The 16,564-nt window shown below is 38.5% G+C and overlaps 1 protein-coding gene across 4 annotated transcripts in view; it reads left to right on the plus strand.

The window, feature by feature from the left end:
* RNF130 (ring finger protein 130) overlaps nucleotides 1-16,564 on the plus strand; it is a 154,310-nt gene that overhangs the window by 129,719 nt on the left and 8,027 nt on the right. The window lies entirely within an intron of this gene.

A 16,564-nucleotide genomic window follows, 5' to 3' on the forward strand; every position in this document is an offset into this window, starting at 1 on the left:
GTGTTTTAAGTCCAGAAATCTCAGAAAGAGACTAACAAATACTGTCACAAGATGCTCTAATGGTTATATTTGTAAGCAGTTAGGACTTTTGTAAATGTTTCTTGTCTTCATGTAACCTTACAAGTTTCCCCTAAACAGCTCTCCTCTATAGAATTCTGTTTCATTTTTGTGTCTGCATCAATTCCTTTAACTGTCTAAAATTCCTTCTTAAAAAGCTTGCAGTTTCAAGGCATAGACAGGCTTCCATTTGTTCTTTGCCAGAACTGAATCGAAAACATGTACTTAAAATTTAAGACCAAGAGTATAGGAAACAGTAGATTATCCATAAAAGAATAAGTGGACCATAATATTCTTCTCCTCCAATATCTGGAGGTTATTCTACATCAGTGTCTCTATATGCACTGCCTCATTTTCTTTAATATTTACAAATGCACTGTATATTGAATCAATTCTCATTTGGATATTTCAGTTACTTAAAATCTTTATGATTTTTATGAAAGTCATATAACTACTAAAAATAAATTATATACAGAAATAGCAACCGGTGGTTAATTTCTGCTTCTTATTTGTTTCTTAGTGTGAAAGCCCTTTTTATTTCATGCTGTGGTAGTTCCAAGCTAAAACTATTTAAACACTAATTAGTAATTGCTAATTGGGATAGTATACATCCCAGTGAACTCAGTTTTTGGAGTATTTACCAACACAGTGTGAAGAGACTGAAATAAAACATATCTGAGTTGATCCATGAGTAATTTATGGGCTAATTGGGAAAAGAATGATTAAAAAACAACAGTAGAACAACACGCATAATCAGGTGCTTTTATTTTGCAGAGAATTACAAAATCTTCTCTTTTGTTTGTTTAAAAACTGCATTCATCAGTTTCAGGATTCTAAGGTCCATATTGGACTTTAAGCCACACTAAGAGAACTGTAAGCTATTGATAATAAATAGATCAAATTTCTGTTTCTGCTATGTTACACTGGCTTGTTGCAGTCCAACCATCTTACCAAGCACAACCAGAAAATATGGGGGAAAAAAAAGTGTTTTTTAAGACATTCTAAGACATTGAGGAGCTGTCAGTGCAGTAAGGACTTTAGGAGCCACAAATCCAGAGAAAAGGAAAGCTCAATACTGGGCATTTGAGGCACTTGCTAATTTATAAACAATAGCTGTGAAGTGACCAAAATGTGGTGGCTGAAAGACTGAAATGAGGAGAGCTCAAGCAGTCCTACTGGGTTTGTGAGACAAAACTTGGAGTTTCAGGTCCACCAGGGAGTACAAGCCCTGATAAACATCGTAGGCTTTCCACCGGAATCCTCAAAGGGCCACACTACAACTAGAAGATGAACCATAATTTGGCCAGCCTTGTCAAAGACTGAAGCCCGACTCTGAATTGACTTAATTTCTTTCTTTCTTTCTTTCTTTTTTTTTTTTTTTTGTCATTTTAGGGCCGTACCTGCGGCATATGAAAGTTCACAGGCTAGGAGTCAAATCAGAGCTATAGCTTCTGGCCTACATCACAGCCACAGCAATGCCAGATCCGAGCCACCTCTGTGACCTACACCACAACTTATGGCAACACCGGATCCTAAACCCACTGAGCAAGGCCAGGGATTGAACCTGCATCCTCATGGATGCTAGTCAGATTCATTTCCGCTAAGTCACGGCGGGAACTCCTGAATTTGTTTAATTTCTAATTGAAGTGAAGTGATACACCTATACCCTAAAAGTGCTGTTTCCTCCCACGGCAATAGGAAATCCTCTGGGGGAAGATACCACCTTTCAGCAGCCCCAGATCATCAATACATTTTTCACATATAATATCTAGGAGCCATCAAAAATACCAGACATAACAGAATGACCAAAAAAGAGGAAAAACAATTTCTAGATTACATAACCAATACAGGGTGCTCGGCGGGCTAAGAACCTAACATAGTTTCCATGAGGATACAGGTTTGATCCCTAGCCTCTCTCATTGAGTTAAGGATCTGGTGTTGCCACAAGGTGCCAAGTAGGTAGCAGATGCAGCTTGGATCTCGTGTTGCTGTGGCTGTGGCATAGGCCAGCATTTGCAGCTCCAGTTCGACCCCTAACCCAGGAATTTCCATATGCCACAAATGTCCCCTCTCCCCCGCCAAAAAAAAGAAAAGAAGAAGAAATGCAAATATTGGGAGTCCCCGCTGTGGTCCAATAGGAGCGCTGGGACGCAGGTTTAATCCCCAGCCCAGCACAATGGGTTAAGGATCTCACACTGCCACAGTTGCAGCGTAAGTTGCAGCTGCTGCTTGGATCTGAACCCTGGCCTGGGAACTTAAATATGCTGCAGGGCAGCCAAGAAAGAAAGAAAAAGAAATGCAAATTCTGGAAATATCCAACATAGGCTTTAAAATAATTTTAGGTATATTTAGGAAACCAATGACAAGATGGATCATTTCAGCAACTAAATAGAAACAACAAAGAATTATATGGACTATGAGGACTGAAAAATATAATAGTTGAAAGTAATAACTCAATAGAAGGTTGAATATCAACTTAAGAAGAAAAGATTTATGAACTGGAATACAGGTCAGGATAAAACACCCAACCTGAAACACAAAAAAGAAAAGAGAAAATACAGAAAAGGACGTAAGAGAGTTTAGATCATGAAAAAAATCTAATTTACATATAACTGAAGTCATCAAAGGAAAGGAGATAGATTGAGACAGAGCAATATTTGGAGAGATAATGGCTGGGAATTTCCCCAAATTGACCAAAAACATTAAGCCACAGATTTAAAAAAATGACACCAATAGTACTCCCACCAAAAAAAGGCAAAGAAAAACTTAAGAGCAGTTAGAGAAAAAAAGATACTTCTTTTTAGTTGAGAAGATATTCACATAACATAATTTTAAGTGAACAAGCATTTAGTTTATTCACAGTATTGTTGTGTAACCACCACTTCTACCTAGTTCTAAAATGTTTTCATTACCCCAAAAGAAAGCCCCTACTTATTGAGTTGTTGCTCCCCATTCCCCTCTCCCCCCAGCCCCTTGTAACCACTTAACCTGTTTTCTGTGTTTGTGGTACCTGTCTGGACACTTCATATGCATTGAATCATGTGGAATATGTGACCTTTTTTGTCTAAGCGTCTTTGATGGACCTAAACTTCATGCCCTTTTATGGCTGAATAACTCAATAGTCTGTTGTAGGGAGTTCCCTGGTGGCTTAGTAGGTTAAAGATTTGGTGCTGTCCTGAAGTGTGGGTGTGATCCTTGGCCTGGGACTGCTGCGGTTGTGGTCAAAAAAACAAACAAAAAGCAATAATATCTGTTGTATGTGTAAATGTACCACAATTTGTTCATCCATCATCTGCTGATGGACATTTGGGCTACTTCCACCTTTTGGCTATTGTGAGTAGTACAGCTATGAACTGGTGTGTACAGCTAAGAATGGGTGTGCATCCCTCTTAATTCCTTTAGGTGTATACCTAGGAGTGGAACAACTGAGTCATATGGTAATTCTATGTTTAATTTTTTGAGGAACTTCCAAACTATTTCCTACAGTGGCTGAACCATTTTATATTCCTACCAGCAATGTACAAGGGTTCCAATTTCTCTACATCCTCACCAAAACTTATTGTTTTCTTTTTTTTCTTAAATTATAGCCATTTCTAGTGGGTGTGAAGTGGCACCGCATTGTGGTTTTGATTTGAATTTCCCTAATAACTAATGACATTGAACATCTTTTCATGTGCTTTTTGGCCACTTGTATATTTCTTTAGAGAAATGTCTATTCAAATCCTTTTCCCATTTTTTTATTTTTTTATTTTTTATTTTATTTTTTATTTTTTTTGTCTTTTTGCCGTTTCTAGGGCCACTTTAGCGGCATATGGAGGTTCCCAGACTAGGGGTCTAATCAGAGCTGTAGCTGCCGGCCTGCACCAGAGCCACAGCAATGCAGGATCCGAGCCGCCTATGCAACCCACGCCACAGCTCACGGCAATGCCAGGTCCTTAACCCACTGAGCAAGGCCAGGGATCGAACCCACAACCTCATGGTTACTAGTCGGATTCGTTAACCACTGCGCCACAATGGAAACTCCTTTCCCATTTTTTAAAATCAGATTGTTTGTCTTTTTATTGCGTTGTAAGAGTCCTTTATATATTCCAGATACTAAACCCCTATCAGATGTGTAATTTGCAAAGACTTTCTCCTATAAATATTCTATTCACTTTCTTGAAAGTGTCTTTCAAAGCATAAGTTTTTAATTGTGATGGAGTCCAACTTGTCTATTTTTTCTTTTGTTGTTTTTATTTTAGGAGTCATATCTAAGAAACCATTGCCTAATTAAAAACTCACAAAAACTTCCAAAGTTATATGGTTTTAGCTCTTATATTTAGGTCTTCCATCCGTTTTGAGTTAATACATGTATATAATGTGAGATAGAGGTCAAATTCATTATTTTGCATTGGCTATCCATTTGTACCATTTTTTGAAGAGGTTATTCGTTTTTCTTGATTGAATGGTCTTGGCACCCTTGTCAAAAATCAGTCGAGGCGTTCCCCTTTTGGCTCAGTGGGTTAAGAACCCGACTAATATCCATGAGGATATGGGTTTGATCCCTAGCTTTACTCAGTGGGTTAAGGATCTGGCATTGCCACAGGCTGCGGCATAGTTCACAATTGCAGCTGGGATCTGGCATTGCTGTGGCTGTGGTGTAGGCCAGCAGCTGCAGCTCCAATTCAACCCCTAGCCTGGGAACTTCCATATGCTGCAGGTTCAGCCCTAAAAATCGGGGAAAAAAAAATCAGTTGAGCATGATATATAGTTTACTTCTAATATATAGTTTATTTCATGATATGTAGTTTATTTCTGAACTCTCAATTGTATTTTGTTGATCTCTTTGTCCTTGTGAAAGTATCACATGGTATTGATTACTCTTGCTTTGTAGTAGGTTTGAAATTGGGAGGTGTGAGTCCTCCAACTTTGTTTTCTCTTCTTCAGTATGAAATATATTACTTTTAAAGTAGCAACGAAAGACTGACAGCTGGTGTCTTGACAGAAACAATGGAAACTAGAAAACAGTGAAATGAAGTGTTAGGGAGGAGAACTTGCCAACCTAAAAGTCTAGGGGGAAAAATTCTTCAAAAATAAGTTACCAAAACAGAAACAGCAAAAGGAAGTTCTTAAGGCAGAAGAAAATCACTCCTGATAAAAGCGTGGTGATGCAGGAAGATTCAAGAGCAACAGAAAGGGTATGCAGGTAAAATGACAATTGACGTATACAATACTAACAAGAATATCATGTGGAAATTCCTTATATCAATTGCACAAAAGATGGGAGAGGATAAATGGAATAAAAATACTCTTGGAGTTCCCTCGTGGCACTGTGGATTAAGGATCCAGTGTTGCCACTGCAGTGGCCCAGGTTGCTGCTGTGGCACAGGTTTCATCCCTGGCCTGGGACCCCCACGTGCTGCAGGTGCAGGCCAGGAATAATTAAAAGTACCAGTTTATATTAGACATTAGTAAATCAAAGATACATGTTGTGATCCAGGGTAACAACTAAAAAAATAGTAAAATGGTCTCTAGAAGAGTTCCTGTCATGGCTCAGTGGTAACGAACCTGACTAGTATCCATCAGGATGTGTGTTCAATCCCTGGCCCTGCTCAGTGGGTTAAGGATCCAGAATTGCCATGAGCTGTGGTGTAGGTCACAAGCATGGCTCAGTTCTGGCATTGCTGTGGCGGTGGCATAGGCCAGCAACTGTAGCTCCATTTCGACCCTTAGCCTGGGAACTTCCCATATGCCGCAAGTGTGGCCCTGAAAAGACAAAAAAAAAAAAAAAAAAAAAAAGTCTCTAGGTTAGCATGGCCACTGAAAGAATAATAAAATAATATATAATAAACTTATAGAGGGAAAATAGAATAAAGCCATCCAAGAGAAAGTTAAAAATAAAAACGAGAGGAAAGTAATACAGAACAAGTGGAATAAATACAAAACAACTAACAAAAGGATAGATTTGAGTCCAAATATGTCAGTAATGAATGTAAATGGATGTTTAAATACTCAAAGATAGATTAGACTTAAAATTTGTACACACACACACACACACTCCTACATATGTATGATTTACTTTAATATGAGGAGACATAATTATTGAAAGTAAAATGATAGAAAATATATACCATGTAAATATTAACCAAAAGAAAAATGTTATATGAATAGCAGATAAAATGTGCTTTAAGATAAAGAGGGACACTTCACAATGTGAAAGAATTAATCTATCATGAAGAAAATAATTCTAAATTTGTGTACCTAATGTATCTTTAAGATAGATGAAGGAAAAATTGAAAGATCTAAAATGAGAAATAGTTCCATTATGAAAATGGGAATTTTAAACACACCTCTTGGTAACAAGCAGATAAACACTCATTACGGATTTAGATTTGAACAACACAATCGACAAGATGTAGTTGACATATATACGGCATTCATCAGCTGCAGGATATATGTTATTTTTAAGTGAACATAGATCATTTACTAAAATAGACCATTTTCTGGGTGATAAAGCAAATTTCAGAAAATGTATAAGGATTGAAATGATACAGAGTATGTTTTCAAACCAGTGGAATTAAGTTAGAAATCAATAACAAAAAGGAAATTGGAATGATTTCTAAATGATTAGAATCAAATAATATACTTCTTAAAAAAAACTCATGAGTCAAAGAAGAAATTACAGTTGTAGTTTTAAAAAAATTTTACTTGAATGCTGATTAAGTCATGATGTATTAAAACTTGTGTGATATAGCTAAGGCCATGTTAGAGGGAAATCTTTGGCCTCGAATGCATATATTAGAACAGAAGAAAGGCAAGTGTTCTAAGCTTTCCTCTCAATTAAAGAACAACAAATGGAATGAAGATCATAATTTTTTATTGAATGAAAGATTTATTTTATTTATTTTTTAATTAATGAATGAATTTTATTACATTTATAGGTGTACAACAATCATCACAACCAAATTTTGTAGTGTTTCCATCCCAAACCCTTAGTGCATCCCCTCACCCCCAATCTGTCTCATTTGGAAACCATAAATTTTTCAAAGTCTGTGAGTCAGTATCTGTTCTGCAAAGTTCATTGCGTCCTTTTTTTTAGATTCCAGATATAAGTGATAGCATTTGATGTTGGTGTCTCATTGTCTGACTGACTTCACTTAGCATGATAATTTCTAGGTCCATCCATGTTGCTGCAAATGCCGTTATTTCTTTCCTTTTAATGACTAATATTCCATTGTGTATATGTACCACATCTTCTTTATCCATCCCTCTGTTGATGGACATTTAGGTTGTTTCCATGTCTTGGCTATTGTATATAGCGCTGCAGTGAACATGGAGTACATGTGTCTTTTCGGGTCATGGTTTTCTCTGGTTGAATGAAAGATCTTTAAAAATTCCATAGTGCTTTATAATTTTCCAAAGTTTTACACACATGATTCCATATAATCCCAGAATAACTCTTTTGTCCTCATACCCCTGTGTGGCCCTCCCCCCTTCCCTCTCACCACTGGGAACCACTAGTTTGTTCTCTATAACTGTAAGTCTGCTTCTTTTTTTTGTTTTATCCACTAGTTTGTTGTACTTTTTAGATTCCACATATAAGTGATACCATACAATATTTGTCTTTCTCTGTCTGACTTATTTCATCTAGATAATGCCCTCCAAGTCCATCCATGTTTCTGGAAATGGCAAATTTTCATTCTTTTTTATGACTGAGCAGTATTCCTCTGTGTGTGTGTGTGACATCTTCTTTATCCATTCTTCTGTTGATGGACACTGAGGTTGCTTCCATACCTTAGCAATTGTAAATAATGCTGCTATGACCATTGGGGTGCATGTATATTTTCAAATTAGTATTTTGGGGGTTTCTTGGCTCTATCTCTAGGAATGGAATTGTTGGGTCATATAGTAATTCCATTTTTAGTTTTTGAGGAACCTCCATACTGTTTTCCATAGTGGCTGAACCAATTTACATTCCCTCCAGCAGGGTACTAGGATTCCCTTTTCTTCACAGCCTCACCAACATTTGTTATTTGTGTTATAAAGATCATAAATTAAGGAGTTCCTATTGTGGCGTAGCAGAAATGAACCCAACTAGGAACCATGAGGTTGCAGGTTCGATCCATGGCCTCGCTCAGTGGGTTAAGGATCGGCTTAACCCACTGTGGGCTGTGGTGTAGGTCACAGACATGGCTTGGATCCTGTGTTGCTATAGCTGTTGTGTAGGCCAGCAGCTGCAGCTCTGATTGGACCTCTAGCCTAGGAACCTCCATATGCTGTGGAGGTTCTAAAAAGCAAAAAAATAAAATAAAATAAAATTCATAAATTAATTTAATAGAAAACAAATATACAATAGAAAAAATCAACCAAGCACCAGGTTGTTTCTTTGAAAAGACTAATAACATTGACAACCTCTGCTGATCAAGAAAAAAGACTCAAGTGACCCATGAGAGGAACAAGAAAGGAAGCATCACTACAGAGCCATGTACACATTCATATATACATTGAAAATTATTATTTAATTATTAATAATTACAATTCATTATAATTAAATTTCATAAAAAGTCAAATGGTGGGTGCCAGGGGTTAGAAGAAGAGGGGAAAGAGAAGTCGTGGAGTTCCCATTGTGGTTTAGTGGTAACAAACCCGACTAGCATCCATGAGGACACAGGTTCAATCCCTGGCCTTACTTAGTGGGTTAATGATCTGGCGTTGCCATAAACTGTGGTGTAGGTCACAGACACGTCTCATACCTTGCATTGCTGTGGCTGTGATGTAGGCTGGCAGCTAAAACTTCAATTTGATCCATAGCCTGGGAACTTCTGCTGTGGGTGTGGCCCTAAAAAGACCAAAAAAAAAAGGAAAAGAAAAAAGAAAAGAGAATTTGCTATTTAATGGATATAGAGATCAGATTTGCAAGATGAAAAAGTTCTGCAAATCTGTTTCACAACAATGTGAATACACATAATACTACTCAATTATACACTTAAAATGGTTAAAATGGCAAATTTTATGTTATGTATTTTTACTATAATAAAAAAACTATAGTTAAAGTCTATTATGACAACTTTATGTTAATAATCTCTGAAATTTAAGGGGAAAAATTCCTTAAAAAATACAAACTATCAAAATTGACACAGAAGAAGCTGGAAATCCTAATTCTCCTACATCTAAGAAATAAAGTCCATAGTTTAAAATCTTCCTTCAAAGAAAAACTCTAGGGGTAGAGGATTAAGAGGTATAAACTACCATGTATATAGTATATAACAGGGAGTATAGCTAATATTTTATAACAACTTTTTTTTTTTTTGCTTTTTAGGGCCACACCTGCAGCAAATGCAGGTTCCTAGGCTAGGGGTCAAATCAGAGCTACAGCTGCCGACCTACACCACAGCCACAGCAACTTGGGATCCAAGCCACATCTGTGACCTATGCCACAGCTCATGGCAACGCTGGATCGTTACCCCACTGAGCGAGGGAGGCCAGGGATCGAACCCGCAATCTCATGGTTCCTAGTTGGATTCTTTAACCACTGAGCCACAATGGGAACTTATAATAAATTTATTAAATTTAAATGGAGTATATAATCTGTAAAAATTGAATCACTATGTTATATTCCTGAAACTAATAATATTATGTATATGTCATATTATTAATATAATATCAACTATACTTTAATTTAAAAATAATAAATATTAAATTTTTAAAAAACTCTAGGCCTAGATGATTTCACTGGTGAATTGGTTATAACCATTAAGGAAATAACAGTCTTACACAAATTTGTCCAGAAAATAAAAAAAGAGGAGCATTTTCAAGTCCTTCAATGAGACCAGCATAACATTAACATCCAATCCTGACAAAGACATTACGAGAAAAGAAAATTACAGGTTTACTTATTTTATGAATAGAAATGCAAATACCCTAAATGAAAATTGGCTAAATGAATCAGATAATATATAAGTAGGAAAAATTACGAACAAGTTAGATTTGTTAAAAAATTCAAGGTTGAGGGAGTTCCCGTCGTGGCGCAGTGGTTTACGAATCCGACTAGGAACCATGAGGTTGCGGGTTCGGTCCCTGCCCTTGCTCGGTGGGTTAACGATCCGGCATTGCCGTGAGCTGTGGTGTGGGTTGCAGACGCGGCTCGGATCCCGCGTTGCTGTGGCTCTGGCGTAGGCCGGTGGCTGCAGCTCCGATTCGACCCCTAGCCTGGGAACCTCCATATGCCGTGGGAGCGGCCCAAGAAATAGCAAAAAAAAAAAGACAAAAAAAAAAAATTCAAGGTTGAAAATCAGGTTAATGTGCTCTAGCACATTAACAGAATAAAAGTGGAAAGTCATTTGTTAATAAATAGATACAGCTAAAATCATTCCTGATTTTAAAAGAAAAGAACTTTTAGCAAACTAGAAAAAGAAGACTACTTTCTTATCAAATAGTGAATATTTTCTTACCTAATAGTGAGTATTACTTATATAATGTCATAAGTAATACTTATGACAAAGGACTCATACTCAGGATAAAGAAGGAAAAGACTGACAGCCTGAGAGAAAAATGAACAAAATAAATAGTGTACATTTCAGGATGAGCAAGATACACAAATAGCCTAAAAACATATGAAAAATACTCATCCTTTTTAGTCATCAGAAAAATGTAAATTAAGACCACAGTGAAATACCATTGTATTCCCACCAGAAATGCAAAATTTTTTAAGTCAGAAAACATCAAAAGTAAGTGTAGATATAGAGAAACTAGAATTCTCATCTACCGGTAGGGGTAAAACTTGATGCAGCCGCTTTAAAAAACCACCATTATCTGCTAAAACTGCCAGTGTATGCATCCACCACGACCCAGCCATTCCACCCCTCGGTGTAAGAATTGAATGCTCATGTGTACGAAGGAGACCCACAAGAATATTCCAAGCAACACTATTCATAATGGCTCCGAAATCGAAATAGTCATCAGTCAGAGATTAGGTAAATAAATTGTGGAGTAGTCACAACAGAATATTATACAGTGGTGAAAATGAACAAACTTCTATATTGAGTGGCATGGATGAATGTCATAACATAATATTGTCTGAAAGAATCCAGACACCAAAGACTATATACTCTGTTTGTATTTACGTAAAGTTAAAAACAGACAAAACCAAAAGATGGTCTGACAAATATGGATTGTGGTTTCCTTTGAGAAAAGAAGACTTAGTAACTGGGATCAGTGGAGGTCCTTGTGGGGTGCTGGTAGGGTTCTAGTTCTTGATCCAGTGATTTCATGGATGGGTTCTCTGAAAATTCAGTCAGCTGTATTCAGCGAAGTTCCTTTGTAGCTCAGTGGGTTAAGGATGCTGAGTTGCTGCAGCCATGGTTCAGTTTGCAACTGTGGCTCGGGTTCAGTCCCTGGCCTGGAAACTTCCACATGCCATGGGTGTGGGAAAAGAAGTACACACACACACACACACACACACACACACACACACACGTGTGTGTGTGTGTGCATATATGTATGTATGTGTGTATGTATATATATACACACATGTTATACCTCGATTAAGAGATTACTTGGGAGTTCCCATGTGGCTCAGCAGAAGCGAATCCAACTAGTATCCATAAGGATGTGGGTTTAATCCCTGGCCTCACTAAGTGGGTCAGGAACCCAGCATTGCTGGGAGCTGTGGTGTAGGTCACAGATGCGGCTCAGATCCCATGTTGCTATGTCTGTGGTGTAGGCGTGGCTCTAACAGAGAGAGAGAGCGAGAAAGATTATTTAATAACATTATGTAAGCAATAACAAAAATAATAATAATCAGTTAAGCAGTAAATACAGTGTGTTTCCAGGTGCTAAAAAATATTCTATGCTCTCTCTGCAAAGCCAGCCTTTCTCTGAAATTCAGCCACTTGGGTATACCTCTTTTGATATCACATTTTTCTCAAGTAAACTTGAGGTAGATACTGAGTAAACTCTGACCCATTTTTTTATTACCAAAGATTTGATGTCAGCTGAGCCGCACATTAACACAAAAAGTTAGGTCATTTCCAGTTCTGGCAGCTTTAGTTCTTCCTGCAGAACAGGAAACCTCTGTCTTTTGCTGGGTTTCTTTGGTTGGTTTGTTTGTTTGTTTGTTTTTATTCTTTAACCCCTTTAGTCCTGTTGGATTATGCAGATTCTTCTGGGGGTAGAAACTCAGCTATCAGAGATCAAACATCCCATCTTTTACTTGGGACCACTCTCAGAGGGCTGCCAGTACAGATAGCAAGCATCTTTGAATTCATCCCAGTTTTTGAAATGTGGAAGTTTTTAATATAGGAAAATTAAACAAGAAAATAAAAAGTGTCCTACTAGTCACACTTAGTGCATAAAGTATTTTCATTTAATACTTGTCTAGGAGTGCCCATCGTGACTCAGCAGTAACAAACCTGACTAGTATCCATGAGGATGTGGGTTCAATCCCTGGCCTCGCTCAGTGGGTTAAGTATCTGTCGTTGCCATGAGCTGTGGTGTAGGTCGAAGACACGGCTCAGATCCAGCATTGCTGTGGCTGTGGCATAGGCCAGCAGCTGCAGCTCTGATTTGACCCCTAGCATGGGAACTTCCATATGCCACAGGCGTAGACCTCAAAAGACAAAAAAAAAAAAAAAAAAAAAAAAAAAAAAAAACTTGTCTATACTGCTTATAACAGCCTTCCTCTCTCCCTGTCTGTCATATCATTTGAAAAAATAAGAGCAAAATTTGCAGAACTTGTAATACCTGATTTCAAGACTTAAAAAACTGTAGTTATCAAGATAGTGCTGTATTGGTGTAAAGATAGGCAAACAAATTGCTGGCACAAAATAGTGCCCAGAAAAACGTACTTTTTTGTGTGTGTCTTTTTAGGGCCCAAACATATGGAGTTTCCCAGGCTCGGGGTCTAATTGGAGCTGTAGCTGCCAGCCTACTCCATAGCCACAGCAACACCAGATCCAAGCCGCGCCTGCGACCTACACCACAGCTCAATGGCAATGCTGGATCCTTAAACCACTGAGCAAGACCAGGGATCGAACCTGCATCCTCATGGATGCTAGTCAGATTCATTTCCACTGAGCCACAACGGGAACTCCAAAAACATATATATTGATCAATAGCTTTCAACAAAAGTGCCAGTGCATTTCATTAGGGAAAGAATAACCTTTTAAACAAATGATGCTGGAACAATTGACTATCCATAGGCAAAAAAGTTGAACTTCATTTCCCACCATATACAAAAATGTACTTGAAGTGGATCATCTAAACATAAGAGCTGAAAATATAAAACTTCTACATGAACACATAGAAAAAGATCTTAATGACCTTGGATTTGGCAAATATTTTTTTTATTTTGACACAAAAAGCACAAACTTTATAAAAGGAAAAATCCATAAATTGGATTTTATCAAAATATAAAACCTTTAGGAGTTCTGTGATGGCACAGCAGGTTAAGGACCCATCGTTGTCACTGCTGTGGCTTGTGTCACTGCTATGAAGCAATTTGATCCCTGGCCTGAGAACTTCCAAGTGCTGCAGGTGTGGCCCCCCAAAAAAAATTAAATTAAAATTTTAAAAAACTTTTGCTCTTCAAAGGGCATTGTTATGAAAATAAAAAGGCAAGCCACAGACCAGGAGAAAATATTTGCAAAACATATTTGCAAAACAAGTCTGACAAAGGACTTGTTTTTAGAATATATATGTATATAAAACTCTTACAACTGGGAGTTCCCATTGTGGCTCAGTGGCAACAAACCCAGCTAGTATCCATGAGGACGAAAATTCAATCCCTGGCCTTGCTGAGTAGGTTAAGGATATGGTATTGCCGTGGACTGTGGTGTAGGTCGCAGAAGCAGCTTGGATCCCACATTGCTGTGGCTGTGGTTTAGGCCAGCAGCTATAGCTCTCATTCAACCTGTAGCCTGGGAATTTCCATATGCCACAAGTGCAGCCCTAAAAAAAAAACAAACCAAAAAAAACCTCTTGCAACTCAATAATAGGAAGACAACTAAATTTTTTTATTTGAATGGAGCAATTCACAAAGGAAGATATACAATTGGCTAATAAAAGACCAAAAAAATTGGCTAATAAGCACATGAAAAGATGCCAAATATCAGGGAAATGAAAACTAAAACCACAGTGAAACACTACTTCACTATAATGGCTGAAATGTAAAAGATTGACCATGCAAATGAAGATGCTGAGGAACTGGAGCTCTCATACACTGCCTCTGGGGTGCTCAATGCTACAACCATTTTAGAAAAGTAAACACATACCTATCCAGTCAGTCCACTCCTAGGTATCTACCAGAGAGAAAGGAAGGCATATGTCCATACTCAGGTAGCAGCTTTGTTTGTAAGAGTCAATAAATTACTATATGAGGAGTTCCCGTCACGGTGAAGCAGAAATGAATCCGACTAGGAACCATGAGGTTGTGGGTTTGATCCCTGGCCTCGCTCAGTGGGTTAAGGATCTGACGTTGCCATGAGCTGTGGTATAGGTCGAAGACGCAGCTCGGATCCCAAGTTACTGTGGCTCTGGCGTAGGCTGGTGGCTACAGCTCCGATTCAGCCCCTAGCCTGGTAACCTCCATATGCCGCGGATGCGGCTCTAAAAAGACCAAAAAAAAAAAAAAAGTTACCATATGATTCTACTTAAATAAAATTCTAGAAAGATGCAAACTAACCTCTGGTTTATCTGAAAATTGGAGCAGAGTTGGAGAAGGGGAATAATTATCAGAAACACCAGGAAACTTTCAGGGGTGATAGAGATGCTGACTATCTTGATTCTGGTGATGGCTTCAGGCATGCATACAAATGTCAGAACTCATCAAATTGGAGTTCCCGTGTGGCTCAGCAGGTTAGGACACCAACAAAGTGTCCGTGAGGATGCAGGTTCCATCCCTGGCCTCGCTCAGTGGGTTATGGATCTGGCATTGCCATGGTTGTAGCATAGGTCGAAGATCTGGCTCGGATCTGGTATTGCTGTGGCTGTGGCGTAGGCTGGCAGCTGTAACTCTAATTAAACCCCTGGCCGGGAAACTTCAGTATGCTTCAGGTGCAGCTGTCAAAACAAACAAAAAAAAAAAAAACAAAAACACCTCGTCAAATTGTATACCTTTTTTTTTTTGTCTTTCTGTCTTTTTAGGGCCGCACCCTCGGCAAATGGAGGTTCCCAGGCTAGGGAGCCAGTCGGAGCTACAGCTGCCAGGCTACACCACAGCCATAGCAACACTGGATCCTTAACCCACTGATCGAGGCCAGGGATCGAACCCGCAACCTCATGGTTCGTAGTTGGATTCGTTTCCACTGCACCAGGACAGGCACTCCAAATTGTACACTTTAAATATGTGCATTTTGTTGTATTTGTGTATACTTCAACAAGGCTATAAAAACAAATAGTTGTTCAGAAAAGGAAAAGCTGGGGATTTGGGGTAGTACATGCAAACTCTTACATTTAGAATGGATAAACAACAAAGTCCTACTGTATAGCACAGAGAACTATATCAGATTCAATCTTCTGGAATAGACCATGATGGGAAAGAATATTAAAAAAAGAGTATATTGGGGAGTTCCTGTCGTGGCACAGTGGTTAACGAATCCAACTAGGAACCATGAGGTTGTGTGTTCGATCCCTGGCCTCCTTCATTGGGTTAAGGATCCAGCATTGCTGTGAGCTGTGGTATAGGTCACAGACGCAGCTCAGATCTGGCATTGCTGTGGCTCTGGCATAGGCTGGCAGCTGTAGCTCCAATTAGACCCCTAGCCTGGGAACCTCCATATGCTGCTAGTGTGGTCCTAGAAAAGACAAAAAAAAAGTGTGTATATATATATGTATCACTGAGTCACTTTGCTGTACAGCAGAAACTGGAACAACATTGTAAATCAAGTATACCTTAATAAAAAGTAAAAAAATTGCTTCTCTCCTCTGACAAAAAAAAAAAGTCAGAGTAAGCATGGCGTACAGTCAACTTATGTAAACACTGAATTTTTTAATCCAAATATAGTTATATTGGGGCAATGGAAAATCTGTGTGGATATGGTAGAGGGGATGCTAGGGCAAAAATCCTCATTTTCCATAGTAGGAGTGCAATAAATAAAGTCGAAGGCTGAAAAAACTGGGCAGGATCAACCCAGGCATAGTATTTAGAGACATGGATCAGCTGAAAGTGTCTGTCTCTGAGAAAGAGGGCTGGAGATTACTGGTCTTAACATGTGTAGAATTAACCATGTGAAGGTATAACTTTAATGTAAATAAAAACTTTTTAACGCATTGTCAGAGCCTCAAAGTTTGCCCTACTGGTGACAGGGCTCTGTTCCACCCCACCCCCAGGCTTGGCCCAGAACAGGTGCTTAGACAGGCAGTTTGGGAGTTCTCCATGTGATCACGTGTTCCCAGGCAGACGATGTCCTCAAATGTTTAAGTAGAGTTTTTTGGGGTTTTTTGGGGTTTTTTTTTTTTTTTTTTTTTGTATTTTTAGTGCCACACCCTTGGCATATGTAAGTTCCCAGGCTAAGGGTCAAATCAAAGCTGT

Source organism: Sus scrofa, chromosome 2 (assembly GCF_054392235.1).
Source record: "Sus scrofa isolate SSC_HxYL_T2T_F1_AM1 chromosome 2, Sscrofa_HxYL_maternal_Yorkshire_Landrace_v2.0, whole genome shotgun sequence".
Classification (NCBI taxonomy): Eukaryota; Metazoa; Chordata; class Mammalia; order Artiodactyla; family Suidae; genus Sus; species Sus scrofa.